This window comes from Pituophis catenifer, unplaced genomic scaffold (genome assembly GCF_029215685.1).
Source record: "Pituophis catenifer annectens isolate HBS135680 unplaced genomic scaffold, rPitCat1.0.hap2 SCAF_7, whole genome shotgun sequence".
NCBI classification, from domain to species: domain Eukaryota; kingdom Metazoa; phylum Chordata; class Lepidosauria; order Squamata; family Colubridae; genus Pituophis; species Pituophis catenifer.
Window position 1 is genome coordinate 35,503,744 of NW_027256887.1, and position 22,615 is coordinate 35,526,358.

General features: G+C 48.1%; 1 protein-coding gene across 1 annotated transcript in view; it reads right to left on the minus strand.

The window, feature by feature from the left end:
• Window positions 1-22,615, minus strand: part of CNTN1 (contactin 1) — a 372,977-nt gene that overhangs the window by 320,866 nt on the left and 29,496 nt on the right. The window lies entirely within an intron of this gene.

A 22,615-nucleotide genomic window follows, 5' to 3' on the forward strand; every position in this document is an offset into this window, starting at 1 on the left:
GAAGGGGTTTAGTCTTTCACAAGAAGATAAAATTGAACAAGTTTTGCATCATTGCAACATGAAGGATGCTAACACAACAAAGACACCCATGCAAACAGATTTTCACAACTTGACACAAGAAGAAAGTCCTGAGTTCGAGGATCAAACACTTTATCGTTCAGTCATTGGGTCACTGTTATACATTAGTAGTTGGACCAGACCCGACATTGCACTTAGTGTTAATCTCTTATCACGACACGTAGGTAAGGCAAAACAGTTTCATTGGACATGTATTAAGAAATTATTGAGATACCTAAAATACACTAAACACATGAAGTTATTGTTAGAACCAACACATACTGATTATGCAGAATTATGTTGTTATGCAGATTCTGATTGGGCAAGTGATAAGAAATCACGTAAAAGTACTTCAGGTTATATGATGTTCTTAAATGGATGTCCTGTTTATTGGCAAGTACGTAAACAGAATTTTGTTTCTTGTTCATCTACTGAAGCTGAATATGCTTGTGTTTCAGATGCATGTAATTCCCTAACTTGGTTTGATGCTTTAGTCACAGATATCTGGACACACCCGATCCGACCGATCACCGTGATGGAAGACAATGAATCGGTGGTTTATATTTCTGAATCTCATTTTACAGGTTCCAGGTCCAGACACATTGACATTCGTTACCAAAACATAAAGCATTTAGTGAAAAAAGGTTTTGTCAAAATGCAATATGTATCTACACATGATCAAATTGCTGATATGCTCAACAAACCACTTCCAGCAGCTCAACACGAGTATCTGCGTGAGTAGATGTGCCTTATTTGATGATGAACTGATATTCGCTCAACTGGCAAAGAAGGGGAATGTCACTGCGTTATTTTATTTACCAGCTGAGCTCATTATTTCTGGACTGTCAGACTCTCCGTAGCTTTGCCAACTTCTTATCAGTAAGCTACGTGTTTCCGTATCCACCCACATTCCTTCACTTGCTTCTCACCTCTCTTTCCTTTGTTCTCCTGCCAGCAAGGTCCGTCTTTGGACCGGCAGGAAAATTATTTTCAAAAATGTAACAATTAACTTTTCTTAGTTAGTGAGGTGTTTTATTTTTTTTATAACAAATAAATGAGTTTTATTAGAAACCTTCCTCGAGTTTCTTTTCAGATTATTGACAACTTGGATTAAGCCACGACCCATCTCCTCTAAACCAGGGTAGTTAGTCCCAGAGCCAAACATGGGATTAATAAATGCCCTGACAGGGAGAGAGAAGTCTGGGCCTGCGGTCCTAGGTCTGAATGAACCCGCTGGAGAACCTGTCTGCCAAAAGCAGCCTCAGCCAAGGCATAAGAGTCAAGTTTGTAATGATGTACAAAAGATGAAGGGGAAGACCAAGTAGCTGCTCTGCAGACCTCATCCAGAGAGGCTTGGGTAGCCCAAGCTGCAGAAGTCGAAGCACTTCGTGTCGAATGAGCTGTGATATGCCTGGGCACAGGTAAGACCTGGGCTTCATATGCCATAGATATACAAGCCCTGATCCAACAACCCAAGGTGGAGGAAGTGACCCTGCCGCCGAGGGTGGCAGGCTGAAAAGAAAGAAAAGGGGACTCTGTCCTCCGCAGAGAAGAGGTCCGTTTAACATATATGCAGAAAGCCCTCCGTACGTCCAATGTATGCCACATACGTTCCAAATGGTGTGAAGGCTAAGGGCAAAAATTGGGCAGAATCAACTCCTGAGCCCTTTGAAACCAAGTGTTGACCTTTGGAAGGAACATAGGGTTGAGGCGTAAAACTACTCTGTCAGCATGGAAAACACAGAGATCCCCTCTGGTGACAGAGCTGCAAGCTCAGATATGTGCTTAGCAGAGGTGATAGCCACCAAAAATGCCATCTTCTAAGAAAGAAATTTCAAACTAACCTCCTGTAGGTGTTCAAAGGGACCCTGGGTAAGGGCAGTTAAGACTTTGTTTAAGTCCCATGTGGGAAAGCGGTGAACCACGGGTGGTCAAAGGTTGGAGGCCCCCCTGAGGAACTGTCAAAATACTGGATGCCTCAACAGGGAATCCCTGATTCCACAAGTATGAATGGAAGAAAGGGCTGCCCCCTATCTCTGAAGAGTATTAGGGGCCAACCCACCATCCAAACCGACTTGAAGAAAGTCCAAAACCTGAGCCACAGAAACTTCAGTGGGAACTAGATTCCCTTTCTTGCACCAGATACAAAATGACTGCCATGTAGCATTATAGATACAGTTGGTGGAATACCTGTCGGATGCCTGGATAGTGGCGATGACCATGGAAGAGAATGTGTCCTCCCTCAGTAGGCTCCGCTCAAGCGCCAAGCGGTTAGTTGAAACCACTGTGGGTCTGGGTGTAGTAACGCTCCCTGGCTGAGGGAGATCCTGTCCCAAGGCAACCTCCAGGGTTGGATCACAGAGAGAGCCACTAGATCTGCAAACCAAGGTCTCCTGGGCCAATGAGGAGCCGGAAGTAAAAGTTCTGCCTTCTCCTCCAAGAGCTTCTGGATGACTCTGGAAATCAGAGGAAGAGGAGGGAAGGCATACAGGAGCCCTGACAGCCACGGGCTCCACAATGCATCCACTGCTTCTGCAGAGATGGGAACTGGGAGAAGAACCTCGGTACTTGACGGTTGTCCCGTGTGATGAACAGATCCACCACTAGGAGTCTGAAGTGATCTGTCAGAGCCCTGAACAGAGATGGATCCAAACGCCACTCTGCCTGGTCAACTGAAGTCCGACTGAGCCAATCCACCACTCCCGATATGTGGTCCGCTCGGATGGAAGACAGATGAGATTCTGCCCAGAGAATCAGCTGCTCTGACTCTTGCATCAGAGCTAAGGATCAGGTCCCCCTTGATGATTTATGTGGGCCTTGATGGCCACATTGTCCATCAGCACTAATATGTCTGACCCTGACACAAGGGACTCGAAACTCTTGAGAGCCAGGTGGACGGCCTGCAGTTCCAGCCAGTTGATGCTGTGTGAAAAATCTTCTGGGGACCACTAACCTTGAGCCATGTGGGATCTGAGATGAGCACCCCAGCCAAAGAGCCTGGTGTCAGTTGTTAGGGTGAGATGATGAGACTCCCGGAACCTGCAACCCTGGGCAATGGTGTCAGAAGACCACGTGAGGGAAGACCGGACTGCTGGTGGAACCTCTACTCATACTGGAGACGTGCTGCACCGAGCTTGTTGGAATGGAAGAAGAAACCACTGCAGGGCCCTGCTGTGGAGATGAGCCCAAGGCGTGATGCTGAAACATGACACCATCTTTCTCAGCAGTTGAGAGAGAAGCAGAGGGAAGAGGCACAATCCGACCGAACTCAGACTGTCAGGTCCTTCAGGCTGGATTGATGGTCCACTGAAAGATACACCCTTGACTCCACTGTGTCTATTATTGCTCCTAGATGGAGCAAACACGTTGTAGGGATCAGATGACTTTTGAAATGGTTCACTGTGAAGCCATGACATTGGAGGACCTGTATGATGGTATCTAGGTCCTGTCTGGCTCAGGATACTGAACTGGACTGGATGAGGATGTCATCCAGGTAGAACACTTAAAAATCTAAATCAAATAGCAATAGCACTTAGACTTATATACTGCTTCACAGTGCTTTACAGCCCTCTCTAAGCGGTTTACAGAGTCAGCATGTTGCCCCCAACAATCTGGGTCCTAATTTTACCAACCTCGGAAGGATGGAAGGCTGAGTCAACCTTGAGCCTGGTGAGATTCGATCTGCCAAACTTCTGGCAGCTGGTGATCAGCCTGCAGAAATAGCCTGCAGTACTGCCCTCTAACAACTGTGCCACCACCAAATGATGTCTTCTGGATATCACCTTTGAAATATATAATTACACTATGAAAGGTACATAATCTTGTACTTAAGAAACCAGTCTCCAAACCAAAGTTGTTTACATAAAAAGTATCCTGATCTGTGATTTCTATGAGAAATGCCTATAACTGCATTATGTGCTAATATTTAATAAAGAAACAAAAAGTACAGATGTGTGCTGAGGCTAATTTTTTTTAAAACTTAAAATATCACTTCATTATTCAAACTATTCCATCTCATTGCCAAGTGTTCCACTTTTTATTCAAGTCACATTGTAATTAAATTATCTAACACATACAAGGAAGGGAAAATCATCTTGGATGAGGATGAAAAACTAAAAAGATGGAAAGAATATATTGAAGAACTTTTTGAGGACACTAGGGATGATATTGATATAGGAAGTATAACAACTGGACCAAACATCACTATGGAGGACGTTGAACACACAATAAAAATAGCAAAAACAAGAAAAGCCACAGGACCTCATGTTATCCCAGTAGAAATTTTAAAATTGCTGGAAGACAATGGGAAGAAATTTTTACTGCAGCTCTTCAGTCGAATATATGAAACAGGAAAGATACCAAATGATTGGCTAAAGTCAACCTTTATGACAATCCCCCCAAAAATAAATGCAAAGAAGTGTACCGAATACAGAACAATAAGTTTAATTAGTCATGCCCTGAAAATATTCCTGAGAATAATTCACACAAGAATATACAACAAAATTGAGGAGTGTCTAAGTAACACACAATTTGGTTTCAGAAACAATCTTGGGACACAAGATGCCCTATTCAGCATTCAAGTTCTTATGTAGCGCTGTAGAGATGTCAATCACAGTGTTTACATATGCTTCATCGATTCTGAAAAAGCATTTGATAAAATAAGACACAGCAAATTATTATAAATCTTGAAACAAGTGGGACTAGATGACAAAGACATCCGAATCATAAAGAATCTATATTGGTATCAGGTAGCAAATGTGAGACTAGGCCAAAAATACTCAGATGATGCAGAAATATGAACAGGGCTGTATTCTGTCTCTGTTGTTGTTTAATATCTACTCTAAGTCATTTTTCAACAAAGCACTGGAAAACATTGATGCTGGCCTCAAAGTAAACGGTGTTCAGATCAACAATTTAAGATATGCTGATGCTACAGTTCTGCTTGCCAGTAAGCATGAAGACCTTCAGCTCCTCATCAACAGAGTCTCAGAAATATCTGAAAAATATGGCTTGAAACTTAAACCTCCAAAAACTAAGATCATGGTTGTCAGCAAACAACCCATTAATCTACCACTGATAAATTTGGAAGGAATACTACTAGAAAAAGTTGAAAGGATCACATACCTTGGCTTTAATTTACATGAAAGCTGGGACATGATCAGTGAAGTAAAGACAAGGATAGAGAAAGCTCTTCAAATGAAAAAGGTCTTCTGCAGTCACGACATAAGCCTAAAATGTTATATCTTTTCTATCCTGCTCTACGGAGTAGAGAGTTGGTCTCTGACAGAAAACCACTTGAAGAAACTAGAAGCATTTGAGAGGGGTGTTGGTCCTACCTGAGACACACCTTCTTGTGGGAGGAGACAGCAGCCAGGAATGTACTCATCTGTTCAGATTGATGGACTGAGTCTGTCATTTAAGATAAATCCCGCCCTTGTTGCTAGGGGCTTCCAGCTTTTGGCAAAGACGTAAAACAGACTTGGCGTGTGGAAGAAAAAGAAAGTTAGCATTAGAGACCGGACTGTCAAAGGGTGGGGCTGGCTGCTGTCTCCACCCAATGAGAAGGTCCGTCTCAGGTAGGACCAATGCCCCTTCTCCATTGTGGGTGGAGATAGCAGACAGGCATGGGACATACCAAAGTTCACTGTCCCTAAGTATGGGCGGGCCCAGTCCAGTCAGAGGACTCCCCTTCTACATGAACCCTCTGTAACACTCTTCGCCCAAATGCAGCTTCCGCTGAGGCAAACTTATCCAATTTATAATGCCTAATAAATGGGGAAGGGGAAGTCCAGGTCACCGCCCTGCAGATCTCCAGCAACGAAGCCTGTGTGGCCCAAGCCGCTGACGTCGCCGCGCTGCGGGTAGAATGTGCAGTCAAATTAGCAGGTGTAGGCAAGGAACGAAGTTCATAAGATGTGGCGATCGTCTGTCAAAGCCACCGACCGATGGTCGAAGAAGTTACTTTACCACCTAAGGAGACAGGAAGAAAGGAGACAAACAAAGACTCCGTCCAACGAATATCTGCCGTCCTCTTGAGATACATCCAGAGGGCCCTCCGGACATCTAACTTGTGCCACCGCTGTTCCAGCGGATGAGAAGGGCGGGGATAGAAATCCGGGAGAATAAGTTCCTGCAAACGGTGAAACGGAGTGTTAATTTTAGGTACAAAAGTAGGGTCTAGTCTTAGGATCACGCGATCCACATGGAAGACACATAAGTCGCTTCTCATCGACAGTGCAGCAATTTCTGAAATTCTTCTTGCAGAAGTTATCGCCACTAGGAAGGCAACTTTACATGACAGGAGCCGTAGGCTGGCAGATCTCAAAGGTTCGTAAGGGGCACCCGTAAGGAAGTTCAGAACTAGAAAAAGGTTCCAAGTGGGATACCTATGTAACACTGGGGGGCATTAGTGGCTCCCCGGAGGAACCTACGTATCAAAGGATGTTGTGATAAGGAAGGCAGAGACCCATAAATCAGGACCATCGAAATAGCCGCCACCTGCCTCCAAAGAGTATTGGGTGAGAGACCTCTGTCCAGACCATCCTGTAAAAACATCAGAACCTGCACAACTGAAGCCTGAAGGGCAGGGAAACCCTTGAGATCACACCAATTACAAAAGGCCGGCCAAGTGGCCGAATAAATGTGGTCCGTGGAAAGCCGCTTAGAAGCCTGGATTGTCCTTATCACAGTGGCGGGGAAATTGAACCGCTGCAGAGCATTCCACTCAACTGCCAGGAGGTCATTTGCAATCACTGGGGCTCCGGGTGCAACAACGCCCCTTGGCTGAGACAATCCTCGCTGCACGGGATCCTCCAGGGAGATGACACGACAAACTCACGAGGTCTGCGAACCATGACCTCCTCAGCCAATGCGGAGCCAGAAAGATGACCTCTATTTATTCTTGTAAGAATTTTCGAAGGACCCTCGGAATGAGGGAAATTGGTGGAAATTGGTAAAGCAGGCCTGGGGGCCATCGGGAGCGCAGAGCATCCACCGCTTCTGCGAAAACCGCGAGAAAAACCGCGGAAGTTGAGTGTTCTTCGAGGTCGCGAACAAGTTGACCACCGGTGCGCCAAACTGGTCTGCCAGGTCCTTGAATATCCGAGGGTGCAGGTGCCACTCTGAGTGGTCGATCATTTGCTGACTCAGCCAATCTGCGTGCACATTTGACATTCCTGAGATGTGCTCCGCCTTCAATGAGGCAAGGTGACGTTCTGCCCAGAGTCCCACTCTCTTGGGCTCCAACATCAGAGACTTGGACCTGGTGCCTCCCTGGCGATTTATGTGGGCCTTGGCCGCCACATTGTCTGTGAGTACCAGGACATGGGAACCAGACACAAGATGTTGAAAAGCCTGAAGGGCCAAATATTGCCGTAACTCCAGCCAGTCGATGTTTCGGGATGCTTCGCTGGTTGACCACCTGCCCTGCGCCACCTGAGACTGGCAATGGGCTCCCCAGCCGAACGTGCTGGCATCGGTAGTAACCACCTGCCACTGGGGTTCAAAGAACAGGCAGCCCTTGGAAATGGCTAGAGACGGCCACCATCTGAGGGACGTGATTACCTCTCTGAGAACGGGAATCTTGGCTGATGACATGCCCCTGCCCAACCTCTGAAATGGCAAAAGAAACCATTGGAGGTCTCTCAGGTGTAAACGGGCCCAGGGCACTATGGAAATGGCCGAAACCATCTTACCCAATAATTGGGAAAGAAGTAAGGGAGACGCCTTTCGGTCCCTTTCTACCTTAGCCACAAGGGCTTTCAACTTATCATGTCGTTCCCGGGATAAATAAACCCTACCCTCAACAGAGTTGATGATTGCCCGCAAGTGGAGGATACGAGTAGAGGGAGTTAGATGGCTTTTCTCCGTATTAATAGAGAAACCATGGGAGGCGAGTGCCTGAACGGTTAACTGGAGGTCCAAAAAGGCCTGCTGAGAAGAACTAGACAATATCAAAATGTCGTCCAGGTAACACTGGAGATGGATAGAATGAACCCTGAGGGAAGCCGCCAGGGCCGCTAAAACTATAGGGAGCAGAAGAAAGCCCAAAGGGCAAAGTCCTATATTGATAATGGGCTCCTGCATAGCAAAACCTGAAAAACTTCCTATAGGAAGGGAGAATAGGCACATGAAGATAAGCTTCAGTGAGATCAATATAGCAGAGGAGATCGCCCCTCCTGACGCCGTCTAATATAGAATGCAAGGATTGCATCTTGAACCTGCGGTATACCACATAGCGGTTCAAACGCTTAAGGTCCAGAATAGGTCTCCACCCACCCGATGACTTAGGAACCAGAAAAACACGAGAATAGAATCCCTGTCCTGCTTGATCTTCAGGCACTTGTTGGATAGCCTTAATGGCAAGAAGGTGCCTGATAGCCGAGTCCATAAGAGCTCGATGTTCGGAGTTATGAGAAAGTGTACAGTGTACAAAGAACATCAGAGGAGTGGAAAGAAATTATATCGCCAACCCAGATCTTATGGTGGCCTGGACCCAGCAATCCAAAGTAGTATGCTCCCAAACATTGACGAAGAGGGCCAATCTACCGCCAATGGGAGGATCTAAGATACTACTAGTGCCGGCGCCGCATAGAATGACCTCCTCCCCCTCGAAAGGGCCGCCTATTCATAAAGGGTCTGCCCCTGGAAATCCTGTCTTGGGAACCCCGCTGCTTCGGGACAAAATTACCATTAGAACGATATGAACCGGTCCCCCCGTCCATTCCTCGAAACTGAGGCCAATGTGAATAAGGGACGAACCAGGATTCTCCCCTATGGAAAACCGTAGGCAAGACCTTGCTTTTATCTTTCGTTTCCACAAGGAAAGGTTCTATTGGGGCCACTAACAATTTGTCTCCTGTAAAGGGAACTGATGCTAAACGCCATTTGTGTCTGGTGTCGGCCTGCCAATGGCAGAGCCAAACTAAATGCCGGGCTGTTACTGAGGAGGCCAGAGACTTAGATGCGAAGCGTGCAGCGTTGAGGGTAGCATCAGCAGAGAACTGCACCACTGCGATGATTTTATTCAAGTCTTGCTTTATCCTCGTGTCCTCCAGTGTGAGTTTGTCCTGAAGTTGTCGTAGCCACAGCAGAGTAGACTGATTGAAGAAAAAGGTGGTTGTGGCCAATTTAATGGCCCACGCCGCTCCCTGGTACGCCCACTGAAGAACCTGGTCCGACCTGCACTCATCCGGAGGCAGATCTTCATCTGGATCTCCTGGCACGGAGGCATTAGGCAGCAAAGCAGCAATAGGGGCATCGACCGTCGGCACTTGAAGAAGGTCAGACAAATCAGAAGCCACGTGAAAAATTTTTCGGTCCGTTGAGGATGGAGCCGGAGAAGCCCTGGGCAAAGCTCACTGCTTTTTGATTATGTCGAGAAAGAGAAGTGGCGTGGGAATGGCTTAGCCGGCTCAGCAAACAAAGGGTTCAGAGACCCCGGTGCAGACATCGGAGAAGGCTCCGTATGGACGTAAACAAGTTGAGCCGTATTCACTGTCTTAAACAGCAGGGATTTAAAAAGGGCCTGAGGAAAGAGTCCCATAAAGGCAGGTTGCTCTAGAGGAAGACCCTCATCCTCCAACAAGTCCAGTTCTTGTGACTCAACATCGTCAAGGACAGATGGGTGACTCACATAAGAAGGGGCTGGAGAATCCAAACCTGCAACAGAAAGAGAGTCCATGGTATAATCTCTATCAGGTGACCCTGACGGAAATGAGTGCACCGAAGCCTCCCTGTTGAGCAGCAAGAATTGAGATGACATTGACTGTTGGCCAGCTGTAGCAATCATTTGCTGAATCTCCTCGGGCCGCAGACAGCTGTTCTTGGGCTGGGCCGGCTTCCTCGGAAGTGCGGACCAGAGCAGAAGATATAGATGGACCTGGCTGAACCAGGTGCGCAGCCTGTTTTGTCTCTGCGACGATCTTAGATGCTGGATGGGAAATAGGCCCCCACAAATCAGCAGTCTGGATAGTTACCGGGCAGTCCTGCAAAGAGATCTCATCCGGTGTTAATAGCGGGTCCCGAGTTTCTGTGCCGGAAGAAATCCTCTCTGTGCTACCAGCAGGAGGTAAAAAGCAATGGCCGCTGGCCTTGTCACACACCTTCTGCAACACCTTATCCCGGCTCTTTTCAACCCGCAAGGAGGCAGAAGAATGCTTGTTGCTTTTACGATGATGATGAGAGTCCTTACTGCTGGAAACTTTGTCCAAAGGACCAGTACCTTGAGTGGGCTTGGAAGAAGAAGAGGACCTGGAATGGGACCAGACTGTTCCTGAGGCATGGCCTTACTGCCATGCTTGCTCTTGGCCAAGACTTTAAGCATTGTAGGTTGTGATAACTAGAGCAATAGCAACGCCCAATATGCCACCTTGGGCGTAAAAGGGGGCAATATATCTGCCAAATGGCTAGATAGATCGGTTCAAACTGTAGCGCCTCAACCCTGTCAATAAAAGCCTGCTGCCACAGGTGAACGGCCAAAAAAGGCACAGGCTAAAACCTGGAGGCCTGAGTAACGCCCACCCATGTGCGGCTAATTGGGAGATGTTTCAAAATGGCAGATGCTTTGTAGCGTTCTGACAGGGAGTGCGAAGCTCCACCAGCCGCACCCGGGTGCTGAAATCAGCCAGCTGGAGCGCGCAGCCCCGAAGCCTTCAATCCCACGTCAATTAGAATGTCGATGACCCGGTTAATAGTGGGATACAAATGGGCAATAACGGGAGCGCGATAACTCCACCAATTATTAATACATCGGCAGTTGAAGAAAATGGCCACCCATCACTCAAATCGGGAGCGCAAAGCTCCGCAGGCACTCAGCAGCTAAAGGGGGCTCGAAAGGGGCTTCAGCCGGAACGCGAAGCTTTAGAAACTCAAATCCATGCTCGATAGGGTGCCAGGGACCCGGTTAATCGAATGAGGTGAACGGGCACAAAGGGGAGCACGAGGACTCCACCAAAAGGCAAGCCGTCAGTAGTTGAAGCAAAATGGCCACCCATCAATAAATCCAGGAGTGCGAAGCTCTGCAGTCAGTTATTGGCAAAAGGGAGTGTGAGGCTCCGCAAACGAAGGGGGACAGCTCCTGCCCTTACAGGGAGCGTGAAGCTCCACAAGATCTCAGAGTGTTGTCCAGTCCGAAGCGATCTAATTCCCAGGGCAGTCAGGAGCGAAGTATACTCCTCCCCCCCCCCAGTGAACCAGCCAAGCTAGTCGCTGAGGTAATCGAAATTCAGAAAATGGGCTTTGTCTTACCTGAAAGCCCTTTCTGATTGTGGTGGGTCAGGTCTGCTAGCTGAGAAGCTCCTCCCTTCCTGTAGACTCCCAGCTTTCTGACGAGATACGATTTGTAGCAGACCTACATGGTGAGCTGCAAGAAAGGAAACAGGACACCAGGACCCCGCCGAATCGGCCCTGGGCATAAACAGGGCGGGGCTGACCACCGGACCCACCACAATCAGAAAGGGCTTTCAGGTAAGACAAAGCCCATTCTCATTGATCGTGGGTCCGGTGGTCATCTTCCATGGGACATACCAAGCCTGTAACTATAGGGAGGGACTTGCCCTGGCCGATGAGGTGGTCCGCTGGAGGACCTGTTGGAGTACCCTACGCCCAAATGCCGCATCTGCAGATGCGAACTGGTCTAGGCGATAATGTCTAATGAAAGGGGTCGGGGACGACCAGGCCGCAGCCCAGCAGATTTCCTCCAAGGAAGCTTGGGTGGCTCAGGCAGCCGAAGTGGCCGCACTGCGGGTGGAGTGGGCCGTGATCCTGGGTGGAACTGGCAACGCCTGGGACCCATATGCTGTGGCTATGGTGGCCCTAATCCAACGCCCCACCATAATGGATGAGACTTTTTGGCCCATACTGGATGGCTGGAAGGAGACCAGAAGGGATTCCGATCTCCTGAAGTCAGATGTCCGACAGATGTAAATTCGAAGGGCTCTCCTCACGTCCAGGGAGTGCCAGGCTCGTTCTAAGGGCTGGCTGGGACGTGGACAAAAATTTGGAAGGACTAGTTCCTGTGCCCTGTGGTAAGGGGAATTCATCTTAGGGAGGAACGTGGGGTCCAACCTAAGCACCACCCGGTCAGGATGAAAAACACAGAGATCAGCCCTGATGGAGAGGGCCGCCAACTCTGAAATTCGCCTGGCTGAAGTTATGGCCAGTAGAAAGGAGACCTTATAAGACAGGAAACGTAGGCCCACTGACCTTAGGGGCTCGAAGGGAGCCCTAGTGAGGGCGTCTAGCACTAAGGGCAAATCCCAGGAAGGGTATCTGTGGATAGTCCCCGGGCAAAGGTTAGAAGCCCCCCTGAGGAAGAGGCGGATAAGGGAATGGCTCGAGAGGGGGCGTTTGGAACCACAACACAAAATGGTGGACAGGGCAGAGACCTGTCGGCGGAGCGTGTTAGGAGCCAGGCCCGCCTCAAAGCCGTCCTGTAGGAACACCAGTACCTGCACCATGGAGGCCGCCGTAGGGACGATGGAGCGACGGTTGCACCATGACACAAAGGAGTGCCAGGTGGAGTCGTAAATTCATGTCATTGAAGGGTGTCGAGCCGCTTGGATGGTGCTGGCGACACAAGAAGGAACCCTGGCCGCCTTCAGCAAGCTCCGCTCAACCGCCAGGCGGTTAGCTGAAGCCATGCCGGATCCGGGTGGAGCAGCGGCCCTTGACGAAGAATCACTTTGTCACGAGGAAGACGCCAGGGATGCCGGACGGACAGAGCTTGGAGGTCTGCGAACCATGGCCGACGAGGCCAGAACGGAGCAATCAGCAGGAGCTCTGCCCGGAGGAACAGCATCTTTCTGATGACTTTGGGAATGAGAGGCAGAGGTGGAAAGGCATAGAGGAGGCCGGCCAGCCAGTCGCTGTGAATTGCGTCCACGGCCTCTGCCCCCGGTTCCGGGTAGCGAGAGAAGAACCCCTCTGTCTGGCGATTGGCCCGAGTGGTGAACAGGTCCACCACAGGGAGGCCCAGGTGGTCGGTGATCATCCGAAACAGGTCCGGGTCAAGTGCCCACTCCCCCTGGTCCACTGACTCCCGGCTGAGCCAGTCCGCCTGGGTGTTTGTCACTCCCGATATGTGAGATGCCCCAGGCATCTGAGGGACCTCAGGTGAGTCTCCGCCCAGGCTCCCAGACTCTCGGCCTCCTCCATGAGCTGGCGAGATCGGGTCCTCCCCAGGCAGTTTACATGAGCCTTGGCGGCTACATTGTCTGTCCATACCAGTACGTGTTTGTCTGACACGCGATGCTGGAAGACCCGGAGAGCCAGATGGATGGCCCGAAGTTCCAACCAGTTTATATTGTGTGTCAAGTCGGACTGGGACCAACGCCCCTGGGCCATGGACGAGGACAGGTGAGCCCCCCAGCCTAGAAGACTGGCATCTGTTGTCAGAATAAGGTATTGGGAAACCCTGTACTCCCTCCCCCTGAGGACTGCTGCTGAAGACCACCACTGAAGGGAGAGGAGAACCTTGTGGGGAAGGAGGACCTTGAGGTCGGAAGTCCCTAGTTGACGCTTTTGATACGGGAGCAGAAACCACTGCAGATCCCTGCAGTGGAGACGCGCCCAAGGAATGATCCCGATGCAGGAGACCATCTTTCCCAGGAGCTTGGACAGGGATGCCGGGAGACTGGTCTCCCTGACGACACTGACCTGACCAGTGACCGCAGGCTGGACAGGCGGTCCTGGGAAAGATAAACCCTGCCCTCCACCGAATCGATGATGGCCCCCAGGTGCTGTATGCGAGTCGTGGGTATCAAATGGCTCTTGGCCATGTTGACGGAAAACCCATGGCTCTCCAGGACCTGGAGGGTGGTTTCCAAGTCCTGGCGCGCTAGATCCTCCGAAGTCGACTGGATGAGGAGATCGTCCAGGTAGGTCTGGATCCTTACTGGAAGAGTCCGGAGGTAGCCCACTAGCGCGGCCATGATTTTTGTGAAAACTCGGGGCGCCGAGGATAGGCCGAATGGAAGGGCTCGATATTGATAATGACGACCCGCATAACAGAAGCGAAGGAACTGCCTGAAATCCGCGTGGATGGGGACATGGGGGTAGACCTCTGTCAGGTCTATTGACGAAAGGAGGTCCCCGGGCCTGATACCCTCCAAGATGGAGCTGAGGGACTGCATTTTGAACCAACAGTAGACGACCCGTCGGTTCAGGGATTTGAGGTCTAGAATTGCCCTCCAACTCCCCGATGACTTCTGAATGACGAACAGGCGGGAGTAAAAGCCTTGTCCGTGCAGCTCCTGAGGAACCGGTTCGATGGCCTGAATTTCGAGTAGATGTTGAATGGCTGATACCATCAGGAGCCGGCGAGCCCGATCCTGAGAGAAGGGGCATTTGAGAAATTGGGTCGGGGGGGTGGAGAGAAATTCGAGGGAGAGGCCCACCCTGACTGTCTCCCTGACCCAGACGTCCGAGGACATGGCCTCCCATTGGCTGGCAAACAGGGCCAGGCGGCCTCCGATGGGAAGGCTTGATGAACCGTCAGCGGGATCTGCGGGCAGAGCGCCCATGATCCCCATGGAAGGAGCGTTTGAATTGGCCCCGCTGGGATTGGAACCCTTGACGCTCGGAGGGGCGAAATTGTCTAGATGGGAAGGTGTCACGAGTGTTTCCAGGATTGCTGTGGCTACTTGCCTACTCACAAACAGTATGGTTTCAATCAAGCCATCTCCTGTTGGCAATTACCTGCAAGCCTTCCCCGCCCTAGTTAATTGCAGGTTAACTCCCTATATAAGCAAGGACCTTTTCGCTTGCTACTCGGGCCTAGACTCCTGGTTTAGGCCTAAATGCACAGCTCCTGCAAGAAGCTCAGTGCAACGCCACAGATGGGAGAAGAATGCAGATAAGGACTCCAGACGCCGTTGCAGAGAAATTCCCACGGATGCTTGCCTTTTGCTGTTTTGTAGCACGCAAGCTATCATCGGGACTGCTGTTGCTGGACCTTTTTCCTCCCACAAGCTTCAAGCAATGTTTGCTGTTTGAACTGTTTTTACTTCCGGTGACTTTTAGCTGTGAAGTTTGTGCTGCCCCTACCTTGATGATGTATCGACGCCGAAGCTTCTTACCTTCATGTTAGCTTTATTCTCTTGTGAACTGTTTCGATATTGTGGAGAGGAATCTAGGGAGATAGCCTTGCTTCACATACCCAGATAAGACTTTGTTTTTAATGTGCTTTCTTAAAGACATAGTGTTTTTTAAATGTTTTAAAGTAAATTATATTTTTACACAAGACGCCTCTGTCAGAATTATTTCAGTCCCAGTGTGTTTACTCATGAGCTGGTTCACGGTCCGGGGTACCCCTCAACCCCATTCCCTAACAGTTGGTAGCAGAGGATGGTTTAACGAACCTACGCTCATGTGGTAATGCGCTAGACTGGAATGTCTGCAGTTGAACAGATGTTGACTAGGGCGGCAGCAGCAGCAAAAAGTATGAAGTCACAAACTGGACTGTCTGGGGCTCAGGCCAAAAATGTTTTGGCTGAAAAAAACCCAAATTCTAATTGATTTAGAGAATAGTGGAGCTGTAAGTTTTGGAGCAGAGGCCTCAACTTCTGAAGGGCCTAAGATAGTGAGTAAACCATCATCACCTAAAGAAGTAGAGACTGGAAGAACGCCACTTCAGGTCTTGAAAACAAATACAGAGGTGGATGATGAGTTTAGGAAGGCAATCCTTCAGTTTTTAGGTTTGCCCACAGTAAGTCAGAACCCAACTGCTGATTCTAGCGAATTATTAAAGAATCCAGCCGTGAAAGAAAAGAAGATCGAAGTCCTAGAAAACACCGGATTGGTAAGAGACTTTCAATCTTTTCCTAAAACCCCTACCTCAGACCATAAGTGGAGAATGGGAGATAACAGACTGCCTGATTCGAATGTTCCTGCTTCTTTGTTAAACCAGCATGGCCAAGTTGATATTGTGCCACCTGCTGTTGAAGCCATCATAGATCAGGCCATAAAGACTTTAGCTCCCTTGATGATATCAATGACTTCTGCTAAAAATTTAAGAGACTCTCACGTTGAGCGTAAGGTTGCAAGTGTGATAGAAACTTTGGCAACCATTTTAGGCGATGGTTTGCAGGCACCATTGGCTCAACAAATAGCAGCTGCACATACCAAAGTACCCCTGATGTCTGCGACTAATTCAGCGCACGCCACGAGTGGGATATATCCATCCGTGATGACATCGACATCCAGGACGGTTCCGGAGGCTGCCTCAACTGAAGATAGGAATTTGGGAGCGCGTCCAAAAATTCCTAGAGATGTGCACCAGAGAGGACCTTCGAGCTTTTGTGATCAAACCAGGATGAGCTTTGCATCCACACAACATGAAGTTTTAATCCCTCCCATTGGGGAGGAACGATTGTCAGAATGCCAGATGGAAGACACTGTGCTGTGTGCTTCCATTCCAATGCCTTATTGCCCGTTCCAGGATGGACCACATTTTGAACATCAATTAATGTCTATTTCCATGTTTAATAATGTACAGGTCCTTCCTCCTAATTTTAAAAGTTTAAGTGTGGGTGGAGGAAATTTTAAGGAATGGGTCAAGAGTATTCAAGTAATCTTAATGAAAGAGAATGTTTTATCGTTGTTGTTAAAACCCCCACCTAGACCATGGTCCTTAGAAGTTGATCTTTTACATCATAAGGCCTTTTGTATTTTATTGATGTCCATTGACCCTGCATTATATCCCAGTATATCTTGTAACCTAACCATAACAGAAGTTTGGGTGAAACTGCATAAGCTATTTTGTTCAAAAAGCTCCCATGTTACAAACAGAGTTTATAGGGAGTTCTATTCCACAAAGTTGAAGGCGGGAGTAGATATTAATGAACACTTATGTGAGTTAAACAGGTTAAGGCAGGAATTGATGTTGAGGGGGGAAACAGTGTCTGAACAAACCCTCATTACTGTTATACTCAATTCCCTTGATCCTAGCTGGGATAATTTTATATCGCAATTGGATAATGTTAGTTGTAATAACTTATCTTTAGAAATGTTATCTGGCAGATTGATTGCTGAAGATAACTTGCGAAAATGCAGGGTGGCTTTTCACAAAAAGGAAAAACCTTTAAGAAGGCCTGATAGTTCAGATAGAGCATATACTATCGGAGAATGCTTCAATTGTGGTTCAAGAGAACACTATAGAAGGGATTGCCCACAAAATGTGAATGCTAGGGCATGCTCAAAGGTACCTTCTGATAATAAATGTAAAAGGAGGCCATCACCTCCTGGTAGAAAGCCAAGTATAGATGTTCCTAACCACAGAAGGGGTAAAAAGCCAAATAGAGGCAACAAAGGGAACAATCCAAGGTTTAATGATAGCTCTGTAGGTATAGTGGAAACTACTGAGTCAGAGCTTACAAGGGAACAGCAAGAGCAACTATGGTTGATGGACAGCGGAGCCAGTAACCATGTTGTCAGTGACCGAAGGTTGTTTGTTAATATGAGAAGGCATCAATCCATGGTCAAAGTTGCAAACGGTAAAAAGGTAAATGTTGTTGGCATTGGAAGTGTTTATATTCCTGGGATAGGAGAGATTCATGGAGCATTGTATGTACCAGAGATAGATCATAATTTGCTAAGCCTAATGAGGATATGTGAGAACCCTAGAATGGAGATTCTGTTCTCAGGAGGAACAGCTGTGATCAAAAACAACAAATGTGTGATTGGGGAGGTTTTGAAGATAGGTGACTTGCCTTATTATTCCCCCAATACGAATGCTGAGTCCTGCAGTGATAGCAATTATACTATCTCATTTGGTAGTAACAATGAATCACAGTTAGAACTAGGTGATGAGGATCGAGACTTTTACCAGAGGAAGCCTTGTAAAGACAAATGTAAAGTTAATAAAAAGTTTTTGAATTTTAATTTAGAGTCAGATAGTAGGGAACCTGAAAATGCTAATGTAATTGCTATAGGTGAGCCGCTGCATAATGAATGTGCTCACTTGATGCATCGCAGGCTAGGTCATGTGAGTTTTCCTATAGTGAAAAAGGTAACCGAACACTCAAGGGGAACCAAGATCAATGATTGTAACACATTCCTAGACTGTTCAATTTGTAGGAGTGCAAAGTTGAAGGTGAAATCTGCGCCCAAGAGGTCTCAGAGGTACTCTCAACACCCGTTTCAGCTCGTTCACATGGATTTGGTGGGTCCATTCGCACCTTCCGTGGGTAAGAGACGGTACTTTCTTACCATAGTAGACGACCATAGCAGATTTGGATTCGTTTTTCCCCTAATGTCTAAGAGTGAAACGTTGACTAAGTTTAAGGAATTTTATAACTTAGTCCAGAATCAGCACCAGGTCAGAGTTAAGAAGATCTTAACTGACAGGGGGACTGAATTTAATTCCAGGCAGTTCTCCAGCTGGTTGAGGAGTAAGGGCATAGTCCACTTATGCACCGCGCCTTACTCTAAGTTTCAAAATGGCGTTGCAGAACAGCGCAGCGACGTATTACAAACAATGATGCGGTGCGCCCTAGAAGATTCCGGATTAAACTTCGCGTATTGGGTAGAAGCAATTAGATACGCGAATTACACCTTGAACCGAGTGTGGTCTAGCGTGGTGCAGAAGACCCCATACGAGGTGCTATACGGCCATAAGCCTAGCTTGGCACACCTCCACGTTTTCGGAGCGATGGCCGATGTTCATGTCCCGAAGGAGCTCAGGAGAAAGGGAGACCGGATCTCTGTTAAAGTGAGATTCGTTGGTTACGAGCAGGGCTCCAAGGCATTTAGGTTTGCCTACCCTAACGGAAAACTAATGATATCAAGGTCTGCCACCTTTCATGAGGGGGCCAATTGGAGTAAGATCCATGCCAATGAGATTCTTACTCAGAACCCTTCCCATAGTTGTCATAGACGAGCGGAGGATGTATCAGAAAACCTATCCGAGGATAGGGATACATCTGGTTCTGGGAAGCGTGCACCCCAGGCACCCTTGAAAGGGATATTGAAGCGTAAGATGGGGGTAGCCAGGAAGGATAGGCACCCAGCTTCTGAGACGCATAGTGATAGTCACGAGGTAGATGACTCATCAGATGACTCTGATGTGAGTGACTCTCCTAAAGGCAGACCAGTTAGGGCTACCAGGGGCAATAAGCCTAAGAGGTACGACGACTTTGTTACCTCAGTCGACCAGGTTTTGGCCACCCCTCAGAGATATGAGGATGTGTTGGCCTTACCTGACTATGAACGACAGAAGTGGCTGGCTGCCATGGATACGGAATTGGACAGCCTGAAAAGGCTGGACGTATTCACGCCAACAAGATTGCCCAAAGACAAGAGGGTGATCGGCACCAGGTGGCTTTTCAAGCAAAAGCCCATTGAAGGTGGGGGCTTTGTCTATAAAGCGAGACTAGTAGCACAGGGATTCTTGCAGATTCCCTGACGATTATGAGGACACCTTCTCGCCCACGGTGCGCCCTGAGAGCGTGAGAACAGCTCTCTCTATCGCTACCATGCGAGGCGAACATGTATATCAGTTTGATATTCAGACCGCGTACCTGCACGCCCAGTTAGACAAAGAGCTGTACGTGAGGATTCCCCAGGGAGTAAGCCATCGGGAAGACGATGTGTGGTTGTTGAACAAGAGCCTATATGGCTTAAAACAATCTGGTAAACGATGGTACGAGTGTCTCACTAAAAGTCTGAGAGAGATGGGCTATTTACCATCGTCGGCTGACGAGTGTGTTTTTGTCAAGGAAGATCAGGGCATTAGGGAAACGGTACTGTTGTACGTTGATGACATCCTATATATTTGCAGATCAGAGAACAGGCATAAGAAGTTCTCTGAGGACCTAAGTAAGAGTTTCGCCTTAAAACCATTAGGTCACATTAGCAAATTTTTAGGGGTGCAATTCGTAAAAACCGAGAAGGGGTTTCGGCTCTCTCAGGAAGATAAAATTCAGGAATTGCTTAAAAAGTGTAGCATGGTAGAAGCGAAGCCATGCGATACCCCTATGGCAACAGACTTCCTTAAGAATATGTACACTGAGAGCACGGAGTTTGAAGATAAGACCCTTTACAAGTCCGTGATTGGGTCGTTGTTGTACATTGCAAATTGGACTAGACTGGACATCAGTCTAAGTGTAAATGTGTTATCTAGACATTCTGAACATCCCACACAGTACCACTGGAGCGGAATCAAACGACTCCTGAGATATTTAAAAGGTACTGTGAACTATTCATTGTTATTGGAACCAGAAGCAACTAGAGAATTAAGATTGAGTTGTTTTTCGGATGCCGATTGGGCAGGGGATGTTAGATCTAGAAAAAGTACCTCGGGGTACATTGTATACCTAAATAGTAGCCCCGTGTATTGGTACTCTGGGAAGCAGAAGTTAATTGCAACTTCCACAGCGGAAGCTGAGTATGTCAGTTTGTCCAAAGCTTCCAATAACCTAGTTTGGTTTGACGATCTTCTGGTAAGCTTATGGAGGCAGCCCATGAAACCTATAAAAGTCTATGAGGATAACATGGCTGCCATTAACATATCGGAAGCTGATGCTGTAGGCCAGAGATCGTGCCATATTGATATACAAAACAAATACGTGAGGCAATTGGTGAAAACAGGTTTCATTAAGACTGTGTATTGTGAAACCAAGGAACAGGTAGCGGACGTGTTTACCAAACCGCTGCCCCGTGACCAACACCTCTATCTTCTGGGTAAAATGTCAATGGCTATGTGAACGTACTCACCATTGATGTGTACATGTACCCAATGTAGAATGTATGTTTTTTAACGAGTCAAATAGCCGCAGAGAAGGGGATTGTCACGAGTGTTTCCAGGATTGCTGTGGCTACTTGCCTACTCACAAACAGTATGGTTTCAATCAAGCCATCTCCTGTTGGCAATTACCTGCAAGCCTTCCCCGCCCTAGTTAATTGCAGGTTAACTCCCTATATAAGCAAGGACCTTTTCGCTTGCTACTCGGGCCTAGACTCCTGGTTTAGGCCTAAATGCACAGCTCCTGCAAGAAGCTCAGTGCAACGCCGCAGATGGGAGAAGAATGCAGATAAGGACTCCAGACGCCGTTGCAGAGAAATTCCCACGGATGCTTGCCTTTTGCTGTTTTGTAGCACGCAAGCTATCATCGGGACTGCTGTTGCTGGATCTTTTTCCTCCCACAAGCTTCAAGCAATGTTTGCTGTTTGAACTGTTTTTACTTCAGGTGACTTTTAGCTGTGAAGTTTGTGCTGCCCCTACCTTGATGATGTATCGATGCCGAAGCTGCTTACCTTCATGTTAGCTTTATTCTCTTGTGAACTGTTTCGGTATTGTGGAGAGGAATCTAGGGAGATAGCCTTGCTTCACATACCCAGATAAGACTTTGTTTTTAATGTGCTTTCTTAAAGACATAGTGTTTTTTAAATGTTTTAAAGTAAATTATATTTTTACACAAGACGCCTCTGTCAGAATTATTTCAGTCCCAGTGTGTTTACTCATGAGCTGGTTCACGGTCCGGGGTACCCCTCAACCCCATTCCCTAATAGAAGGACCTCTGACCTTGGCGAGGGTAAGAATTTCCTTCTGGCCCTCGAAAGGGACGAAAGGAGGAGGAGGAGGAGGAGGAGGAGGAGGAGGAGGAGGAGGAGGAGGAGGAGGAGGAGGAGGAGGAGGAGGAGGAGGAGGAGGGGAATCTCTGGCCCGATCTACGAGACATGGCCGGTAAGTATTTACGTTTATCCCTGGATTCTGCTAAGAGAGGTTCCAGTGGAGCCCCGAATAAGAGGGAGCCTTCGAACGGGGATGATGCCAAACGCCACTTAGACTTGGCGTCTGCCTGCCATTGCCTGAGCCAGGTAAGCCTACGGGCCGTGATAGTCGCCCCCATGGCCTTAGCCATGAACCTGGATGAATTCAAAGTGGCATCGGCCAAAAATTCTAATGCCGCCAGTACCTTGTTAATGTCCTGATGGGAGCGTGAGTCAGACACTGGAAGACGTTCCTGCAGCTGCTTGAGCCAAAGAATGGAGGCCCAGTTGAAGAAAGAAGCTGCCATTGTAGCTCTGACTGCTCACGCAGTCAATACGTGCTCCAGACGGCGTTTCTCTGGCCGGAGGTTCTCCTCTGGAGGGCCTGCAGTATACGATGAGGCCGAAAGGGCGGCAACAGGAGCATCAACCGAGGGCACCTGTAGAAGGGAAGAAAACTCCGGGGCCATATTATATATGCGCTTGTCCAGTGTATTGGGTCTAGGCCCCGATGCAGGAGCAAGCCATTGCTTAGTGAGAACATCCCTGAACAACTTGGGCCCTGGGATCTCTTCGGTCTCAATGAGAGGTTCCTCAAACAGAGGTACAGAAGAAGAAGAAGTCCCCTCCCCTGCCGGATTAGGGCAGGGTGTCCCTAAACCAGTTGTCAGTTTAGCTTTATGCAATAAAGATCTGAACATTTGTGGTTTGAATAGACCTATGAAAGAAGGTTGGTCTGGGGATAAGTCATCATCATCAGACAACTCAGCATCCTTCACATCCTCACCAATGAGAGAACCTTGGACAGAAGAAGCTGATGAATGAGCTCTGGCGGAGGGTTGAGCCCTAT